Raw genomic sequence first — 20,758 nt, 5'->3', positions numbered from 1 at the left:
AGATGTGTCTGTAGCAGCCCTAACTCCGGCTCTATGTCTTTTCACTTTATAAGTGGGAATAAATATGATTTTTTTTAATAACAAATAATTTATTTAGTCCTGTGCTGCTTTGTTTTACTTCAGTGTGCAAAATTGACTGAGATTCTGTAGCATAATTCTTCTAATTTAAAAGACATATGAAGAATATCTCATTAATGAATCTGTGATAATCTCTAAACACAGATTCCTTTTTTCAGTATCTCACTGTTAGAATGAGTTTCTCCTATAAATTGTGAAGTAGCTGTGTCTCTCTTATTTTCTTCTATTTTGAAAGTGTAACTAAGGAGATTAAAAAAGAGAGTTGATTTAAGGCAAAAGTAATAGCTGGTGACCAAACAAGAATTTTCTACTTTCTGTTCCTCTTCTTCTGGCCCATCACATACTCAAGCCCTTTCCTATTGTTCTGGGTAATTTATTTTGTGTCGGCATCAGTTTTACACCCCTCTAATTCGCTGACTGCCAAGTTTACAAGATTATGTACAATGGTTTTGTGTGGTGGACATCTGTCCACCAGGGACTCAATGAGCTGAAAATGTCAACTTGGACTTAAACCAATGGCCTAAAGCTACAAGGTAAGTGCAATTTTGTCTGAGCCACAAAGCACTTACAAGTGTTGTCTTCATTAAATGGAATTGTGTTTTCAAAAGACAGGAATATTAGCTGCCTTTTACAGCACTCAACTTCATGTTTGGCAACAGGGAACCCCCTACCCCCAATACTCTGAGATAGAGTGAGAAATTCAGTTGTGCTACTTTTAGTGGTTTATCTTGTCTAAGCTCTCCAACCCACTTCCCAAAATTGGAGAAGATCTTGATAAAAGGCAGCGAATCTGACACTGTTGTATCAGTGTTCTCCCCAAGGAGTTTAAACACGGGTATAAAATCGCTGAAAAGCAATCACCAAGCAGTCAGGTTACAGCTTTGGACAATCAGTGTCTAAATCCATAGAGCAATTTGAGTTACTTACACCCTTTTCCTTCCATCTTTTTGACCTGCTTCCCCTTGTGCTGTGAACAGAAGTGTATTTTTTGCTTTTAGACTTTTGTGAACTGTGTTGAATGGGAAGTTATGTGAGGTCACAGGATGAGAGGTTCACCTCCAGATAACTCCATGCAATCTGATGTGACATACACATTTAAAAATCACTTCCTGGGCTTTTTTTAAGCAAGAAGAAACACACTCCGGGTAGCACAAACCCCAGCCAGTTAATATCGAATATCTAAACCATCTTCCAGCATATCAGAACATACTTATTCCTGACTTAGAACTCAGTGAAGACAAATCTCTTTTTTTCTCAGTTCACCAGCTTTTAGCCTGCCTTAARACTCTTGTTTTTCTCCTTCTTTATTGTCATATTGAATTCTTTCCCCTTATTGCCTTTTGTTTAAATTTCAGTGATATCACTGAGGCTGTTCATTAGCTCCATAATACACCAGCATCTCTGAAAAGATGCTCTTTCATAAAGAAAAAAGAAAGGAAAAAGTCAAAATGGTGAAGCAATAACAGAATCACCAAAGAGAGAACATTGAAAGGGACCTCTGGAGATTATCTGGTCCAACTCTTCTGCTCARGCAGGATCAGCTCAGGACTTTTTCAAATCAGGTTTTGAATATCTCCAAGGACGGAGACTCCACAACCTCTCTGRGCAGTCTGTTCCAGTGCTCGACAGAGAAGAGAGGTTTTCTTACATACAGATGGAACTTCCTGTGTTTCAGTTTGTGTCCATTGCCTCTTGTCTTGTCACTGGGCACCACTGAAAAGAGCCTGGCTCTGTCTTCTTTGCACCACCCCCATCAGATATTTATACACATTGATAAGATCCCCCTGAGCCTTCTCTTCTTCAGGCTGAACAGTTCCATCTCACTCAGCCTCTCCTTGTATGTCAGATGATCTGGTCCCTTAATCATCTTCATGACCCTTCTCTGGACTTGCTCCAGCAAATCCATGTCTCTCTTGTGTTGGGGAGCCCAGAACTGGACCCAGCACTCCAGATGTAATCTCACCAGTGCTGATTAGAGGGGAAGGCTCTTGACCTGCTGGCAACACTGCCTAATGCAGCCCAGCATGCTGTTGTCCTTCTTTGCCAGCTGACCTGACCCCAGCCTATACTGGCGCAAGGAGCTGCTCCTCTCCAGGTGAAAGACTTTACGCTTCCCTTTGCTGAATTTCATGAGGTTCCTCTCTGCCTATCTCTCCAACCTGTTGAGGTCCCTCTGGATAGGAGCGCAATTATCTGGTTTATCAGCCACACCTCCCAGTTTTGTGTCATCTGCAAACTTGCTGAGAGAAACAAGCTAGAACAAGATGAGATGATTATGAATCCTTGGGATAAGTTTTCAGGCAAGTTACCACAGTTTTAATGATTCTAGCGGATACTTTCTCAGAGCTTTGTTGAGAATGGACTTGCCATAATTGACATCATGTGCAGATCCACTCTCCGCAAGGTTGCTGTTATATCTCTGAGTGGATTGTCTGACTTGGACCACAGTTTCACATTACTCACAGCTTTGTGAATAATGATGGAAGTAGTCCTGCTCCTTGACTGACCAACTCTTTCCAGACCCCATGCCAGCAAGTATCAGCACATTTCTGTTGTGCCAGCACAGCTGTTCATGAGGATGCTCAAGTAACCACATTAGTAAAAAATGCAATTTAATTTAGCCTTCCAGAAAGGAGCTGTAAGTAATGGTGGCTATGCAGTGTTCTGTGTCATCAACTCTTTCCAAATTTTCAATCTTCTGAGCCCATATTAGTATTTATTTGTTATTTGGTACTCTGCGTTTCGTGCTTTAAGGTCTCAGAAGCATTACATTTTGCAACATGCCATACAAAAAACAGTTCCATGTAACCTGTTTACTTTGAATCCAAATTCTCCAGCTTTCAAAAAAATAGCTTATATCAAATCAACTCCTCTCAGGATCTGAAGATTTTAAGCAACGGACCTGTTCCAGCTGTATTTTCTCTCATGCAAGAATAGACATTTTTTGGAACTTACACAAGCAAATGTTACCAGCTCTCAACTGGGATATCAATTATAGTTTAGATATTGAAACTAGTAGTTGCAGAAGGAACAAATATATATTATGCATGTTACCAGGTACTTTATGTTTCACAGCCTTACAATATGTTTCTTTGAAAATGATCTTCCCATGGGCAACCCAACCTCCATTAGTTTCAATCCATTGTACAGTCAAAATCTCCAACTCCATTCTCAAGTGCCTGAACCCAGGTTCTGTAAAGTATTCCTAAAGAAATATCTTGTCATTTTTACACTTGTTGAACTAACATTATCCTTTAAAAGCTGATCACTTTGTTCCTATTATTGTAATAGTAACAAACCGTGTTTGTGATACAAACCTAGATTCTAATGAAGGTCTTAATTTTCTCATTGGCTCTTGAACAGCAATTATGCCGGACAGACAGGAAGAAATATTACTGTTCTTTTTAGTTTGTATGGAGAAAAGCAGTAATTTGAATAGAATAAAATGTCCAGCAACTAAACTGTTGAAATTTGCTCGCAGTCTTTGGTTGAAGTCTGTACAGCTGTTTGAATACTTGCAGTGATAAGGGAGCTTTTGCAATGTATCAGTGGCATAGTCAAAACACCATATTTATAGGTTGAGGTTTTGTTTAGCTCACTTACCCACAGCCTACTTCTGAGCTGTCAGCTTTGCATGTACTCAGCTTGAGGGGGTGTGTGTTTTTGTCTTCTGTGCTCTAGCCTGCACTTTCAAATCACATACATGCAAGAGCCTATTYGGTGTGCATTTTACAATCTTTTTATATATAATTTAGACTTGTTATATACTTCATATACTGCATGATGAATGTATGAAGAAAGCAGTATAACTTATGCCTCATCCATTTATGCACTTTCCGCTGTAGAAAACATGCAATGATGTGATACAAGAAAACAAGGCCACTCTCTTAGATAGATAAATACTCCCTAAAAATCTCTGAGCTTAGCTTCAGCTCTTCCATTGCAATCTTTATTTTAAAACATATATTAACTGTCAGAAAGATCACCAGTTTGCTGACAGCATATCTATAACTGAGCTTAGAATATAAACTCTTTAACTGACCAAGCAACTGACAATAGGGTTACAGCAGGGGTGAAAGCCTTACAATACCCACAGAGTATTGTGATCCCTTTTACTGGTGTGAAAACAGTTTTTTATTCTTATAGGTATATCTATGCTGCTGGTTTTCTTCTGAGATTTGCTTGAAAACATTGTGGTAAGTGACAGAAGACTGCTGTATGACATATTTTCCTAAACTGGAACACATTCTGGTGGCAGAATTGTTCCCTGTGGTCTGGGCACTGGATGCAGTCCTTGAAAATACACTGTTGATGAGATCCAGTTTCTCTGGAGCTAAACATATTTCAGGTCATACCAAGATATTGGTTTGGGGCTGACAGAGAGGACAGAGGACTTGAAGGAGACAGATGCCTCTCTTGAGTGGCAGATGGAAGCCAAGCAGCATATCATGAGGCTTCTCACATGGCATGAAATGCCTTTGGTTGGACAGCTGAATCCCACCCTATAGGATCTGGAACATCTGGTGCTGCGATCCAGATTGAGGTATCTTTGCTGCATGATTGGTGCGTAAAGGTATACTTAAAGAAGGATCACTGAGAATGCAGTGAAACTCTGTGACTCGTCCTTTCAGAGGAAATCAGAATCAAGATCAGAATAATAGCATTAGAGTCAAGTGATTGATTCAAAACCTAGTATCCTACGTCTTTCAAGGAGAGTGAACAGGACCTGATGCCCAGAAGAAATTGCCTGAGTAAATAAGAATAATTTTTAATAAAAATTCATAGAGAAGAAAAATATTCTGTTAACAGTAACAGAAAATAACAGGTCAGGAATTACTTCAGAATCATATTAGAATCCTCACTTACACTGTTGTTCAAATACCCTCAACTTTTATAAGGAATGGCATGAGCCTTGTTGTTGAATTTATGGCACATTGTCCAGTTATTCATTTCTTTGGACAAGTGTCCAATTTGTATTTTGAGCTTGGATTTACTTCTTGTTTTTTGTGAGCTGCCTGGTGCCATATGTCACTCATAAATTTCTTCACACAGAGGATGACTATAGTTAGAAACTTATTGTCTACAATGAAACCTATCAATCATGAGCAGCTACTCAGAGGGCCAACAAAAATCAATTGCGTAAGGGAAATGCGTTATTAATAACATTGGGCAACCATGCCATCAATATGTTTCCAAATACTTTGGGACAGTTCTAGAAAATAGAGGCTGCTTAAAAAGGTGGCCTCTTTGTATGGAGTTTGCTATATACATTTTAACACTTTTCTTGGGGGGCCTGTGGGAGGGGGCCTGCTACAATCCAGAGTGTTTTAGTAATAGTCAGAATGGTCCTGGAATGACTTAGTTCTCATATATGTATACATGTCTGACAAGAATATCAAGATCAAATACAGAAGTCATGTGGTGACAGTGGCAGTAACGAAGAAGAAAATATATCTTACCTGCCCTCCCCCCCCTCAAAAAAATGATGACATACAAGTGCATACCTTAGTGAAATTATCTTGTTTGCTTGTATCTGGATGCATAATTCATTTTCCACCTTCTCACAGTTCTGCTCCCTCACAGTATGGGCTAAAACAAAAGGTATAACCAAAATAGGAATATATTAACAAAGTAAGCTAAGGAATTGAAGACAAAGTCCCCAAATCATATTTAAAGTTACCTGCCTTAGAATTAATAGTAGCAGGTTTTGCATCAGATATCTAAAGAAATTTGAAAGCATACACTGTGTCTACATTAGCATTTTGCTTTGGATTGGGAGGCTGATATTGAAGTAAGTTTCCAGGTCAACTCAATTTACCATGTTTTGGTTCTCATTACAAAATGTTCTCAAAGATCAAACTGGATTCAGCTTTGATGAAATTAAACTAGAAGACATGGTTCAACTAATGCATAGCAATCACTGCTGGGCAGTCACTACAGAAACAGCAGCTCCCTGGGGGCTGGGGCACTGCCAGGGCCTGTCCCACCACCCCACAAAGGAGCAGGGCACCAGGGGCAGCTGGGACAGCAGCCCTGGGCATCAGGCACTGCGGTGGGGCTGAGGCCAGTCCGAGGCTGGGCCAGGTGGTTGCCCACGGGTTGGGGTCCGGTTCAGCAGGGCCCATGGCCAGGCATGGGCCCAGCTGTGGTGCAGTGGGAGTTCAGGCCAGGCACAGTGGGAGAGCCCCAGGCGGCCCAAAGGAAGGGAGTCAGCCCTCASTGGGGCTGCCTGCTTTCGTCATGGCAGGTTTCCTCAAGGTCACCAGCTGGGCTCCCTCTGAGCTGGCCCTGAGCCCAGGCAGGCAACCCCCAGAGCAGTGGGAATGTGCCCAGGGCCCTTGCATGGCTCAGTGGACTGGACTAGAGCTTGCATGAAGTAAAATCCACAGAACTCCCGTAGTGTGACAATGGTTCCTCTACAGATCTTCACAGGTTGCACTGCATGACTTGCTCATGTGTGATTGCACCACACTTACTTGCCTTAGTGTTTATTGTGTCTTTGCAGAACAAAAGCAGACAGATTCATCTGACCAAATGTAGAGATCTATAATAGCTATATCTAAGCTAGTCACTGAGCTTCCACTGTGGTCAATGAAGAGAAACAGGGCCTTCCTGAAATAGTTTAGATGAATTGCCCCAAATTCTGTAAAAGTGACTGTTTCTCTGACTGAAAGAGAAAACTAGGATGATTGATTCACATGTGGGTGTATACATCTAAAGTTAGGTAAGACAGCTCTCATACAGGGCAAAAAGCCAGGCATGAACTTACAGAAAAGCAGAGCAACAAAGAAAGATTTTAATAGAAACTATCTGTGGTTACCAAAGCCTCCTTTAGTTGAAACACAAATACCCAAGACAAAAAGTGATAACATCATCTAGTCCAAGCAACATAGAACAAGGCCATGAAGAATTCTGAAATTAAGAGGGGAGGTTATTGACATTTCCCAAAGAAAAGCTGACTGTTGCATGTATGCTTATCAAAATGGAATAAGTCTTAGTACACCGAAATGAGTAATTGATAGGCACTTTGTGCATACACAGCACAAAATAGTATGACTGAGAAAAGGGACTCTTCACAGATTACCAGGGATGTGAATGCCCCCAAACTAGCCTCAAGGTGGCTCCAACCATTTATTTCCTCAAACAAAACAACTGATTTAATGACTAGGAAGGCTCACTTAGAATGCCGTTGGCATAGAAAACATGTAGTCCAGTAACTCCTTAAGATTTATCACAAGTAAGCAGCGCCAAATTCTATCATTCTCAGCCCATTAGTTGTCCTTAGGGGAATCATAAAGCTCACAACCTTTATACCTGTAGTTGAGGACTGAAATAGAAGCTGAAGTACAGTTTGAAAATACAGCTGAGCCCGTTTAATGGTTCTTTCATGCTCCTTCCTTCACTGTTCATACCAGGTATTTTGTCTTATGGCAGTTCTAGCATTTTTTTGGACCCCTTGTTGAACCAATTCATCTCTTTAAAACAGAAGATAGCCCATTTTTCTAATCTTTCCCTCTCTCTCAAAAAAAAAAAAAAAAAAAGGAAAAGTTTTCTGCTGGATAACTTCAATGACCACCGGAGCTAGCACAGAGGCCAGACTTCCCACCTGGATATAAGGGCAAGGAGGAAAGAAGAACTAGGAAAAAGAGGGGGCAAGATTACCTGTTCAATAGGCTCAGCTGCACTGTTGAGCTGTATCCTGGGAGTATAACAACATTTGTTGGCTTTGGCAATCTTCTAAGTCAGCAATACCACCAAAGAAAATATCTTGTGGAACTACAACTAAATGGGCAGCTGGTGATGATTCTCTAAGACTTCTTCTTTCAGAAAATGACTCAGGTAGGTTCTTAATAACATCACCTGGAGAGTTAATACTTATCAGAGGTATGACTTTATATTCAATCATTAAATCACAGAATAAAGCCATATATTTGAATCACAGAACTTTCTCAGTGCCTCAGTCTGGACTAGAAAAGTGATTTCTTGTTAGTGTATATCCACACTAGCTTGAGTAGCATTTCCCTTGCCCTTTGCAGACTTAAAAATAAATTAACAATTGCTCTGGCTAGAGGAGGAATTAGACTGAACACTTAGAATGGCTTTGACTTTTTAATCTGGTATACTGCATGGCTGCACAAAAACTTATGAGAGGTGTGGGAAAGAACTGGCTCGAACAGTAATCCCAGCCTTACCATAGCTCTGGGCACCTTCTGAATTTAAAAGCAAGAGATGCCTGCCCATGTTCTCTATCCAAAACCAGCAGAGTTAAAAGCCTGCAAAACCACAGAAAACAGTAAAATGAGTAAGGAAGTGTCTCATGTCAGGCCTGAGGGAGAATCCACCACCCATTTAATATTCATACTCATAAACTCCTCTGTAGATCTGGGTGCCTAAAGTTCAATCCTTATAATGAAAAACTGAGAAGATGTGTGGAAAGAGAAAGAGCACACAATTAGATCTGAAAGGAGAATGACCTCACAGCTGTGAAGCTGGGATATAAGCCACGAGACCCCAACATGATTATTCTCAGGTCTTTCCAATATGAAGTGTATTATTCTGGTTGCACTCAGGGAAGAGTGTGTGGTCTTACAGGCAGCGTTATGGAAAGAAGGATGGTTCTGAAACTGATAAATCATAGCTAGGTGCCATGCAGCTCAGTGCCGTCAAGACTTAGGCATGTTTTGCATATATTGCTGAATGCTCCTTCAGGTGCTCACACAGTTAAAAACAACAAATCTAAGGACTGTTGCACCTGAAGAGTCATTTAGATGGGATTCTTTGTAGCGAATATACACCTTTAGAATGTATATGTCTACATGCAAAGTCCCTAAAATTCCCCGTTTCTCTTGACTGACTATAAGGCCTACCTACCTCAGATGTAGATATCTACAGTGTGGGCATCTGAAGTTAAGGAGTCTTCCCTCTAAATTTTCTGTGGGTTTAACTCATTTTAATATAAAAACAGGCATCAGAATTATAATTCCTCCTCTGTTACGTAAATTCCTCATTTACCTCCTTTCTTGGAAAGTGTGCAATCATAGGTGCTGGCTTGCATAGTCAACAGGCCAGGATCAGAAATATCAGATATTGGCATCATATGAAATAGCAAACACTAACCAYGTTTTTAGAAGACTTTAACCTGTGCTAAGTTTATTCAGAGGTTGTTGTCTCTGCTGAGTGGTAGCACAGTACAAGTAAATATGATCAGAATGGGTTTGTACAGCTAAATTAATTAGAGATCAAGTTCTGATCCCCAGACTAGGTGGCATGGGGTGGTTTGTTTCCATGATACGCAAGGTGATACTCTAGAGCAGCCTGGCCACATCCACATTACCACATCACTTGGACATGAATGTCTGCCAGGTCTTACCTGTTACACTTATGGTCCTAAAACAGTAAGTATTTTCTTATATTTTTTTCAATTCAAAGTGTCTGAAATACTGTGATAGATGCATTGCAGATGCGAAGAGTAGGGCTTTTATAGCATGAAACTGAGAGCACATATCACATGAGGTGTGAGGCATGAGGGCATGCAGATAGGGCATTTGAATGTGAAAAACCTACTGGAATAGTTTTGGAAGATTGCGTAAGGCAGAGAGAGCCAAAATCAATGTGCTCTGGTCCATACTGACTTTTGGGAATAGTACCTGGAGTGACGTATTCCCAGAACCGTGCTCGTGCATTGTTTGGAAGACACATAGCTGAAGAGATCCTAAAGAGGTCAGACAGTGAGCTTAACAGTTAAGCAGTGCGGAGGACTGGGTGTGAAGTCCACACATATGTGAGTGTTTGCATAACAGTAAAGCATCACATACCTTTTAGCTATAAAGATATTCATAATATCTGGAAGGAAATAAAAGTTATACAGATTATTAAAATATGTTATAAAAATAATATTTTCCACTGATGGAAGCCTATCAGATGCACTTGACCATGCTACGATGGGATCTTATCTTCCCTAATATTGGTATTCTACAGTGTAGATTTCTAGGTATAAGCTTATCACCCAAGCCTCACATTATAGTCAAGAAAATAACATGCTCTTTTAAAGTGTATGTTYGTATCACCTGTTTTTTATTTCTAATTTAGGATGAGATGATGGTGCCCTTTAAATGCTTTCTGTGTTTCTATTAAAAAATCATCTAGACAGATAGCTCAAATGTTGATGTCCACACCGTAAATATTTACATTTGATCAGATGAACCATGCTCTAGGTTTATTTTCCTAAGAACATCATAATTGTTTCTCTCCCTTTTCCTCCAAATAGTAATTGAAATGATCTTTCACCCTGTGCTCCTCCTTCTCATCAGCCTTTTGACTGGTGTGTTTTCAGCTGACACAGACAAGCTGTGTATTGACTCAATTACTGATTTATACACTTTCATTGATTAGGCAGGAGATGTCACAAGGGGATTTCATAACACTTCAGAGCAGCTTTGGGTGCTTGTGATCTAGTCATCTACTGAATGATCAAATTCCTGTTAGCTCTAATTGTTCAGCTGTAACTTTTGGTCTTTGCGTAGTGGATTTACATCTGCCTGCTTGMCTGGCTGGATGTAATGCACACTGGAACAGAAAAGTGCTGCATGGCAGAGCTTTTTGAAGCCAATTTCATCTTTTTCAGCAAATAAACTGTAATGGTATTGGTATCTGTTATTGCACATGTGGGTACATACAGACTGCATACGAATATTTTTGAAAGAGATCGGAGAAGAGCACGTCTAAATTTGGGAAGATTTACATAATTTTTAGGGCATCCAGCTTTCCTGCCAACAGAACCACAAACAGTATTGTGCTTGCAAAGAGAAATGAACTGCAATCTGTTTTCTGGTACATATATTAGTGAATCATTTCTGGATCTTGCTCTAACTTTCAAGTATATTGGACAAGCTATGTCACTGCTAAATCAAAGGCAGAGCCCATTTATGTCTTTGTCTGTACCTAATACTTAATGTAGGAAGTGTTTATAAAAAAAAATCATACATGGGTCTCCATCCTCCCAGGAGATGATTTGAAAGAGTTCCATTTCTTCAGAGAGGTCCTTGGTCAGCTTTAAGCAGAAGCAGTATGATTTGAGGCTGATAACTTTCTCGTACGTCTTATCTTTATGTTTAATTTTCCATTTTTTCACCAAGAATTTGATGAGGCTTCACTTACTGGTAGGACAGATCRTTTTTCTCCTCTGTTAAATATGATGTCACTGTTCTTGGCAAAATTGTTTATATGAAAGATTGTTGCATTTCTCAGGACTTCTATTTTTTCTCATGTGCAGGTTCATTAATTAAATTTAATGGAAGGCCTTTATCAATTTTTATACCTGACTGCTCAATTTAACTCTTTTCCACTCCTGTTGATACTGCAAAAAGAGATAATGTGACTGAAACAGATGTATTTATTATATCCTCATGCAGTTCTAAGAGTTAAGAAAAACATATTTTTTTCACATCTAATACTTGGAAGACTCTGGTTTGGCTTTAGCTGCTTTCAGCTCTGCTTTTAGAACTAGATTGTCCGTAGCAAAGTTACCCATCAAGAATTTGTATGGTCACACAGTAAATTTTCTTTTTGTTATCACTGACATTTGAACTATATTCCAGCTTTGACTTTCATCTTATAACGAACGTGCTTCTTTGTTGAATCTTTTATCTCTTCGTTTCCATGTGACTTTTTTCGTGCAAATAGTCTTGCTGTGAGTTCAGTGACTGCTATCACCCTTACATAACCAAAGATACCATTTATTCTATTTCAGAATATTCCTAATTTGGATCATGAATGTTACCATCTGATATGTTGYTGTTTGCATCCTCTTGGTAACAACTTGGTGATAATGAGCTACTGCCTTTTTGCTCCACAGGTGTGGATGCTGCCATCCATCTTATTCATTGAGGCATTTCACACTTCTGAATTTGCACATTATGACTTAACCAGAACTTTTAGTTCAGGTCAACTAATACCAATTCTCTCATTTTGCGGGAGAGCTGTACTCTAGACTTCATATAAGAAAGAAAATAGTTTTTGGGGTCAGCTAAATTCTTTGTAGAACACAGGTTTGTTTGCTACCCAAGTACCCAGCTGTAAAGTATTTCATACCTTTGCAAAAGGCCATTCAGCATTGTAACAAAATAAAGTTTTGTATTATGAAATTATTAAATATACCTAAAATGTTAAATAAAAATCTTTGGGGAGTAGTAGATTTATGAAAAGAACTGATGTGATTTTGGAATTATGCTTTGAAGTACATTTTTTAATGAAGTGAACATGATACTTTCATCCCTATTTAGTGGACTTTGAGGTTGAGATTTATGTCTGTGAACTTTAGCCATTTCAAAGTTAGGCTTCTAGTCATAAAGTGTGCACTCTACTAATGTACATTCTGCTACTCTCTACACACTAATATACTCTAACCGGTGTGAAGCAGATAGACAGGCAATTCCAGAAGTTATTTATTACAGAGAAAGGTATTTAGCAAATTACTCACTGTCTTGAGTTGTCTATGTTTCTTCTGTGATTGTAAAGAAAGCTTAGACAACTGGCATATTCTAACTTACTGTTGCATAGATGACCAAAATCAAATCAGATGAATCACCTACCTAGTATCAAGATAGGACTATGGCAACAATTTTGAAATATTTGAAAGTATCCCAGTGAAGCCATAGCTGGAACACAGTCATCAAAATTGAGATCACTGAGGTGCATAGCTCAGAAGTAAACAAGTAAGTTACTGTAATATTGGTATGGAAGAAAATAAGATAGAATGGACAGAGTTCTCTTGGGATTTCTTTTATTTGCTTTCCCATACCTGTTATCTTACAGCAATCTGGCTACAATGGTAGATATCCTACAGTTAGCTCACCCATTGGGACAATATCAAAGACCAGAAGATATACTACAACACTATTAGATTATTTATTCAAAACTGAATTTATCTATTGCTGAATTCTAAATTTAAATATATTGTTGGGTTTTTTTTACATTAAAACATTGGGCTTTATTCTCAATGGGCTTCTCAACATTTTATAGTTTCAGACAAAATGTAGCAATTATAGCAAGGTGCAGTCCTTTGAGATAAGCATTTGTAGCTGGTAGATTACCATGAAAGTAAGGGTATTTCATCAGAGCCCCTTCCCCTCCACACGCCGTCACTTTCCATTACTGACAATCCATTGGCATGGTGTGTGTGGACAAAATTCCCTGCACACTGAGAGCTTGGGGATCTCATATCTGTTTGTTAAAGTAACAGTAGCATTTAATCAAAAGAAAAATCCATCCTCCATTAATAAATAATGTATACATCTAACATTATAGTCAAGCAAGAAAATACAAATGGTTCCAGTAATTTGAGTGTGATGTTTGCCCTTTATAAAAGTTTAGAAATACTGCTGACTTATAAGGACATCACGTTCATGATGTTACATTTAATGTTATATTGAGTCTAGGGCTTCTATTATGGATCCATATTACAATTCAGAGATAAAAAATGTCTCTTGAGCTTTAACTTGGCATACAGCGCTTCAGCCAGACAGGGGTCTGTTTAACAATTGCACATTGTTAAGCACTAAATGCTGCTTCATAAGAATAAATGTGTAGATGGAAAGTAGGGGAACAATTTTCTGAAGGATCCCTATTTCTTAAGTATTCAAATGATCTATTAATCCATCTAATCTGTTCTGGAGAATTTTTTTCCTGTCTGCTAGAACAAAAGAAGAAAACTGTAGTATTTAAAATATTTTGGATCAAGTTCTGTATGAAGCTATGCACATTTTTTAAGACAATATGCTTTTATAGTTGTTTAGCTGAGAGGGAGTTTGAGCTATTGACTTTTTTTCTATATCTGGACTTTTTGTACAAGATTTTACGAATTTTTTTAGATGCCTGAGGATGCAAATARGGACAACTGGAATTTTCAAAGTCAGCAGTTACTTGTGTGGATGTCAGTGGAAGTTGGGTATTCAGGGACAACTGAAAATCCTTTCTATGTTTTTCAGAACTTAGAATATCCTTTTAAAAGATAGTGCTTCTTTCATTTTATGTCTGGACACCCTTGAAATGAATGGAAATAGTGTAACTCACATCTGGAGTACTGCGTCCAGTTCTGGGCTCCCCAGTACAAGAGGGATGTGGCACTACTGGAGCAAGTCCAGCGAAGGGCTACAAAGATGATTRGGGGACTGGAGCATCTCTCTTATGAGGAAAGACTGAGAGAGCTGGGCCTGTTTAGCCTGGAGAAGGGAAGGCTGAGAGGAGATCTTATCAATGTGTAYAAGTATCTGAAGGGAGGGTGTCGAGAGGATGGGACCAGACTCTTTTCAGTGGTGCCCAGTGACAGGACGTGAGGCAACGGGCACAAACTGAAGCACAGGCAGTTCCATCTGAACATGAGGAAAAACTTCTTCACTGTGAGGGTGACAGAGCCCTGGAGCAGGTTGCCCAGAGAGGTTGTGGAGTCTCCTTCTCTGGAGATTTTGAAAAGCCGCCTGGATGCGATCCTGTGCAACGTGTTCTAGGTGACCCTGCTTGAGCGGGGGTGTTGGACTAGATGATCTCCAGAGGTCCCTTCCAACCTCAACCACTCTGTGATTCTGTGATGTAGCATCAGTGGCGTCAAACTTTCTTCTTCAAATGGAAAAATAAAAGAATCTGCAGAGATTTCTTCACTTGCCCACCCATAGACAACTATTACCATATAAGACTCCCCAGGATACCCAAGGTATCCTCATAGGGCTAACAGATACGACTGTAGAAATCCACTGACAACTTGGAGGTTAGTCATGTTATCCTAGTGCATCTCCAAAGGCACTAGTTACCCATGTATGGACAACCAAATCAATCCCTCAGGGTGGGATTGCCTAATTTTAGGACAACTCACATACATTGAGGTGACTGCTGTGTAGGCACTGATATGTGAGCTAGGTGTCCAAGTTTCCTTGTAGTCAGAGGGGATCTACACGGGTTTCAGCTGTAGAAACATAGGCATCTAGTGTTGTTTCAGATGCCATGTAATATCCCACCTGGACTACAGCTGCTGCTCCAGAGTTGTGTGGATCTTTTGTACATCCTTTCTTAAAATTGTCATACATGCCAGACCCACATAGATTCCTTGGATACTGTAGACCACTTCACATGGCAATAGACATCTAATGTTTAGGTAAAAGAGTGCTGAATCTGTTCATCCTAGTCAAGGGAGTCTAGAGAGCTGCTCATCCCATCCTAAACTAGGTACCCAAATTTGGTCATCTGAATTCCTAGAGTAGCTCACATAAATGACAAGAAGACATGCTGGATACCCATCTACACTGTAGGCATCAAATATAAGGGTTAGCTAGATCCCGTTCTTCAGAAGAGATTCCTTTCGCTAAACATAGATGTGCAGTGTCATTTTAAGTGTTACAGCCTGTAATAGCTGCTTCTGAAGGTGCAGGACTCCAGTGCTGGCCAGCCCTGTGCAGGCATTTGTGATGGGCTAGGGCAGCTCACTGTCCTAGATGCCTATGCTTAAACAAATAAATCCTGTCCTCTGTCTTTATAAGTTAGGCCTGCCACAGTGGCTTTAGCAATAATGTGATCTTTTTCCATCTCCAGTTTCTTCAGGTCATATTCTACCACTCTTGCTCTCAATGAATAGTCTYTGACCCCTGAACAGTCCCATTGCCTTTACTAAAGCTGATGCTGGAATCCAGCATGCTAAGGATGAAGCTACAGAAATTGTCTTTTTTATTTTGTCTCCGGCAACAGTCAAAAGGTTACTTCAATCCACCACTTGACAATTAGTGATAATAGTGTTAAAATGAGAAATGGTGAATATCATTTAATTAAATCTATGATCTGATTAAATTATTTGTGACTGAACACATTACTAAACTCCTCCAATATTCTTAGAACATTTGATGTTCACCAGTAGAAATATTGGTACTGATATAATTTGAATTGGTCAAATTCTAGTTTCAGGTACATCACTCTTAAGTTGCACATGTGAGCAGTAGGCACAGGCATTTTGAAATTAATATATACAATCTATACATATATACAATACAATATATACACACACACCCCAAATATTCACATTACTTTTGTAACCTTTAATAAGAGAACAGTCAAATGAAGAAATCTTCAGTTACTTTTCCTCTAGGTGAAAGCACTACAAAGATCGCACCAATTTACTAATAAGTCTCTGAAAAAGTTTATTGTTTCTGGTTTCTATAGTTCAAACATTGAATGGGTACATCAGAATACAAAAGCTTTTTCATCAGGAGTACATTCTTCCCAGTTGGTTCTTTCTATATATGGATATGTAATATATAATCTGTTATACACTTACTTTCACCAATAAATATGCTGTGATACTCCATATCTAAGCCCTCACTGGAAATACATGAAGGCAGTGATATTGCTGATTAGATGTTTTAATGCAGTTCATTAAGAATATCTCATTGTATATCTTGAGTAAAATTGCTCCTTAGGCATTACTATTATTACTATTTTATTGCTATTGCTATCTGTGTCTCATCTTGTACTCTCCAGCCATAAAACTAAAAATTTCTGTGTGAATGCAAAATCTGTTTTTTTTCTCTTTGGTGCATTTTATTTTTTACTAGAGTAAAAAAAAAAAAATAAAGCTACAGTCCAGTTACTGAAACAGTCCTCTTTTCCCACAGCAGAATCAGATATCACTTAGGAACACTTAGCTAGCAGTCCAGTGTTAAATGGAGTTTACCTCTGCATAAAAATCTCGATCTCTTTTGATACACAAATATGTATATAATACTTTGCTGCTATCATTATAATTTACAACCTGTTTAGGAGTCTTATTACTTATTCTTATGCTATTCTGTCCTAGGGTAGGCAAGCAGGTTTTAGAGATATAAAATTCAGAACAGCCTCCTCACCTCCTCAGAACTGCAATATTCCATGGAAAGATATCAATATATGTACACTTTGCCATTTTCATTATGAAAATGACAAAGGTCTATGTATAAGTCTCCCATCCTCCCTTCGGCAGAATTATGCATCTGGTAATTCACTAGATTTTTTTTTTCTGTTTTGTGGCCCTGATAATTAAATGGTCAGTGTCCATCTTAAATTGTCTTCGAAAGGATTTCCATTTCTGGAGGTAGGGGATCTGTTAATACTACCTTGATACAGAGAATATACACAGTGACTTCAGTAACAAAGGATGGGTCAAGTTTGTCAGCTTTATGCACCTAAATTTTAGATGACAAATGATTAGTCTCTCTAGACTTTCTAGACAGGTGCTTGTGGGAGCCTCCAGAGGGAAGTGCTGCTCAGCCAGGTTTAGGAATCTAAATCAGACAAATGTGAAGTATCTCAGGCTGAGTGGATCCCTTCCACTATTTGCAACATTAGAAATTTCTGCTCATGAATCTCCTCATCCACCTGGGTTTATTACAAAAATCTCTGCGAATATTCCCTGCACAGAAGCAGTTTAACTTGTTATCTCCAGAAAGGGAGAAAGAACAACAMAATGCACATCTTTTGTACCTAAGGTCTACAGATTCACGGTCAGAAGTCTCAGAAATTACTCTGAAAATTATAATAAGAGGACGTAATTAGCCCTATATAGGACAATACATATGCTTCTATAATGTTGATTGAAAATTCTGCATCTCTCTCTTTTTTTTTTTTAACAGCCACATGATCATTCATTATTTTGGGTATGTGCAAAATTGATTTCTACACTTTCCTGGTGGTAACAGTAAGTGACAGCAGTCTGCGTACTTCAATATTGAAGCACTTTTATGCTATTCTGTTCTAAGAAATGTAAGCAGCCTTTATGTACATAAAAAAAATTTCAATTAAGCATTGTGTCCCATTTTTCAGCACAAGTATTACCTTCCAGCAACAAAGAATAAATCGCTTTATAGTTAGGAAAATACCCAAGGTAATTCAARTCATTCATACTGTTGTGATCCTTGTCCCTGTGATACAAAATGTACTAGCTCTGCAGTTATTCTGCAATGCTGATAAAAGATAAAGAATTTCCCTTTACAATATTTCTAATATTTATGAAGACACTTCTCTAGTTTATTCAAGCCTTTTTTTCTAATCTAACAAAGAATCCATTGTGAATTTGGATGAGAGATGTATCAATTTAACACAGGTGAATTAATGTATGGGTCATCTTAGCGAGAGTCAAAAAAACGTTTTGCTTCTTGGATATCTAGGGAGCATCAGCCACTCTTACAAATGAATTTGGTCTGAGTAGATTTTGGCAGAATGTAATCCATACCCAAATCCCATTCCTGCAGTAGGAGGGTAAAAATTAATGTGAATAGTCCCAGTCATTTTAAGATGAAGAGCTGACAAACACATAATAATAGCTAAAATTGGGACATAAACTATTTTTTTAGCTTAAATAATAATAATAAAAATCTTTGGCTTCTATAATAAAAATTGTTAGATGCTTCTGTAAAGTCACCTGGACCCCTCTGAAGTTACATGTTTGTCCTTGAAACTAATAACCCTCCTTGTCATGTCAATCCAACCTCTATTTCCTTCTGACTTAGCTTCCCAGATTTCTGAGTTCTTTCTTTGGTATTGTGAAGTTTTGATGGTATCTGAAAGGGCCACTCTCTCCTATGACTGAGAATATACCAAAGTCACAAGTTGATGTCAGCAACATGTCCAACCCACTCTCATGGTTTCTTACTGGGGATAAAGTCAAGCTGCTCTTCAGGAAGAGGATGGCCACTTAGTCAGAGTCTGAAGAACAGTTAGGAGACAGGAGAATGAGGGGAAGACTTGAAGCAATTGTAAAAGCTACAGTGAGGGCTGAATGACATGGATGTAGGAAAGAAGCTGTTCAGTGTGGGGAGCAAAAAAAAAACTGTGGGATACATGCAGGGGTGTAGAAAGGAGTCATGCTTGTCAGAGAGGGAAAACAGAGTGAGAAGGTAAAGGAGGAGAAAATATGGGGATGGAGAAAGGCCAGCTCTTTACAGAGGACCAGAGATAGGTGATACTGGAAAAGATGTATGATGACTCACCTAAGGAGAAAATGGAAATGTATTGCACATAATTCACATGGAGAGAAATGGTAGCAGTTTTTCTTCATCCAACTATCAGAGTGGTTGCACTGCCTATATATACATGTATATGTATGTATGTATATAGATGAAGCCATGTAAGGAAAGTCTCTTGGTTTTAAGAACCTCCTAACTGACAATGCATAGCTTTGAAATAGTAAGGGAAAATGAAGAAGTCAGGAAAAAAGTATTTTTAGTGTCATCATTTAATATAAATGGCTTGACAGATTTCTGAATGTCTGACTCTTGACATCTGAATGTTTCAGAGAGCAATAGTGTAAACATGAAGACCAGATGATGAGTATCTGTGCCATAAATATGGTGTTGCACAGCTGCATGAGAGCGTTTCACAATCTCAAGCTTAGCTAACTGATCCCTCCTGCATTTTTTCTCTCAGCCAGAAATGCAGTTTTGAAAAAACTGTGGATGGAAAAGAATCAGAAGTGCGACTCCATACTTTCACCACATTGGCCTGTGAAAATTACTCTGAAAGCCCAGTCCAAGAACTGTCTGTTACTGCATGGAGGTTATTTCTGATAGCTGCATATCCAGTTGAGACACAGGAACAGACTGTAGGACCTCTGTCCAATCCAAGCTGAAAGCAGCCTCAGCTGTCTTCATTGAATTTTGGCCCATCTATTTTACTCTATCTTGTGTAGCTACATCAGAGCATGAAGGATAATCTTACTCAAAATATCCCATGATGACAAAAATCATTAGTGAACTAGCTGATAAGGGAGTTTCCACAGTAGTTATATATCATATGAGGATTGCCCAAAATAAGACAAATGATATTTGATGGTTGTGATTAGTACAAAAAGTAATAAGAGGATCCTCTCAACAGTATGAAAAGAGCTATGACTGAAACGGAGATATTTGAAAAAGAATTGTTATACACCCTAAAGAAATTTAAACAATTTTTGTAATGGTTATAGCACATCAGTGATATTTTCCTGATTTGGAAAAATGATTGCAACTCACTGAAAAGGTTTATTATGGAGCTGAATAATTTATACCTTACCATTATGTTTGATGGAAAGTAGAGTCAGAAGACTGTTAACTATCTTGATGCAAGACAGGCACTGATTTGATCCCAGTGACAGTGGAACATATTTTGGTTTTATGCAGATGAAACAGAAATAGTTCCTGAAAAATAATTAAACTATTTTTAACAAAGTCCTCTGAATTAAAAAAAAGATGTGTATGATAGTTAAATTAACATATGATACGGCCATAATCCTCAGACAAGTGAAGATTCTCTTCTTTGTTTGTAATGCCCCAGTCAAATCAACCTCTGCCCTAGCATTATGGCAATATATGCCTACAACAATATCACCAACAGAAGGCTTTTTAGCACTGTAAGGACTTCATAACCTCCTTTCACAGAGTTTGCAGGAGTTTCCAGGAAGCCAGTGCAACCTAAAACTGAAGAGGGATGCTCTGGAAGGGGATCTGTTTAGCACAGCTGGGAGGTATGCTGGCTCTGTACTTCCCTTTAGGTGAACAGCCACCTATGGAGACCTTGCTAGAAAGTTTCTATCCTTATGCAGCACCCCCGAGGGATCCATTATCAGAACAAGCTCCCCTATGGCACTGCAGCCCTTGCTCACACTGGGGTTCCCAATCTGAGCCCTCTTGGG

Source organism: Apteryx rowi, unplaced genomic scaffold, assembly GCF_003343035.1.
Source record: "Apteryx rowi isolate R43461 unplaced genomic scaffold, aptRow1 scaffold_749, whole genome shotgun sequence".
NCBI classification, from domain to species: domain Eukaryota; kingdom Metazoa; phylum Chordata; class Aves; order Apterygiformes; family Apterygidae; genus Apteryx; species Apteryx rowi.
The sequence above is the reverse complement of the archived record's forward strand: the minus strand, read 5'-3'. Positions refer to the sequence as shown.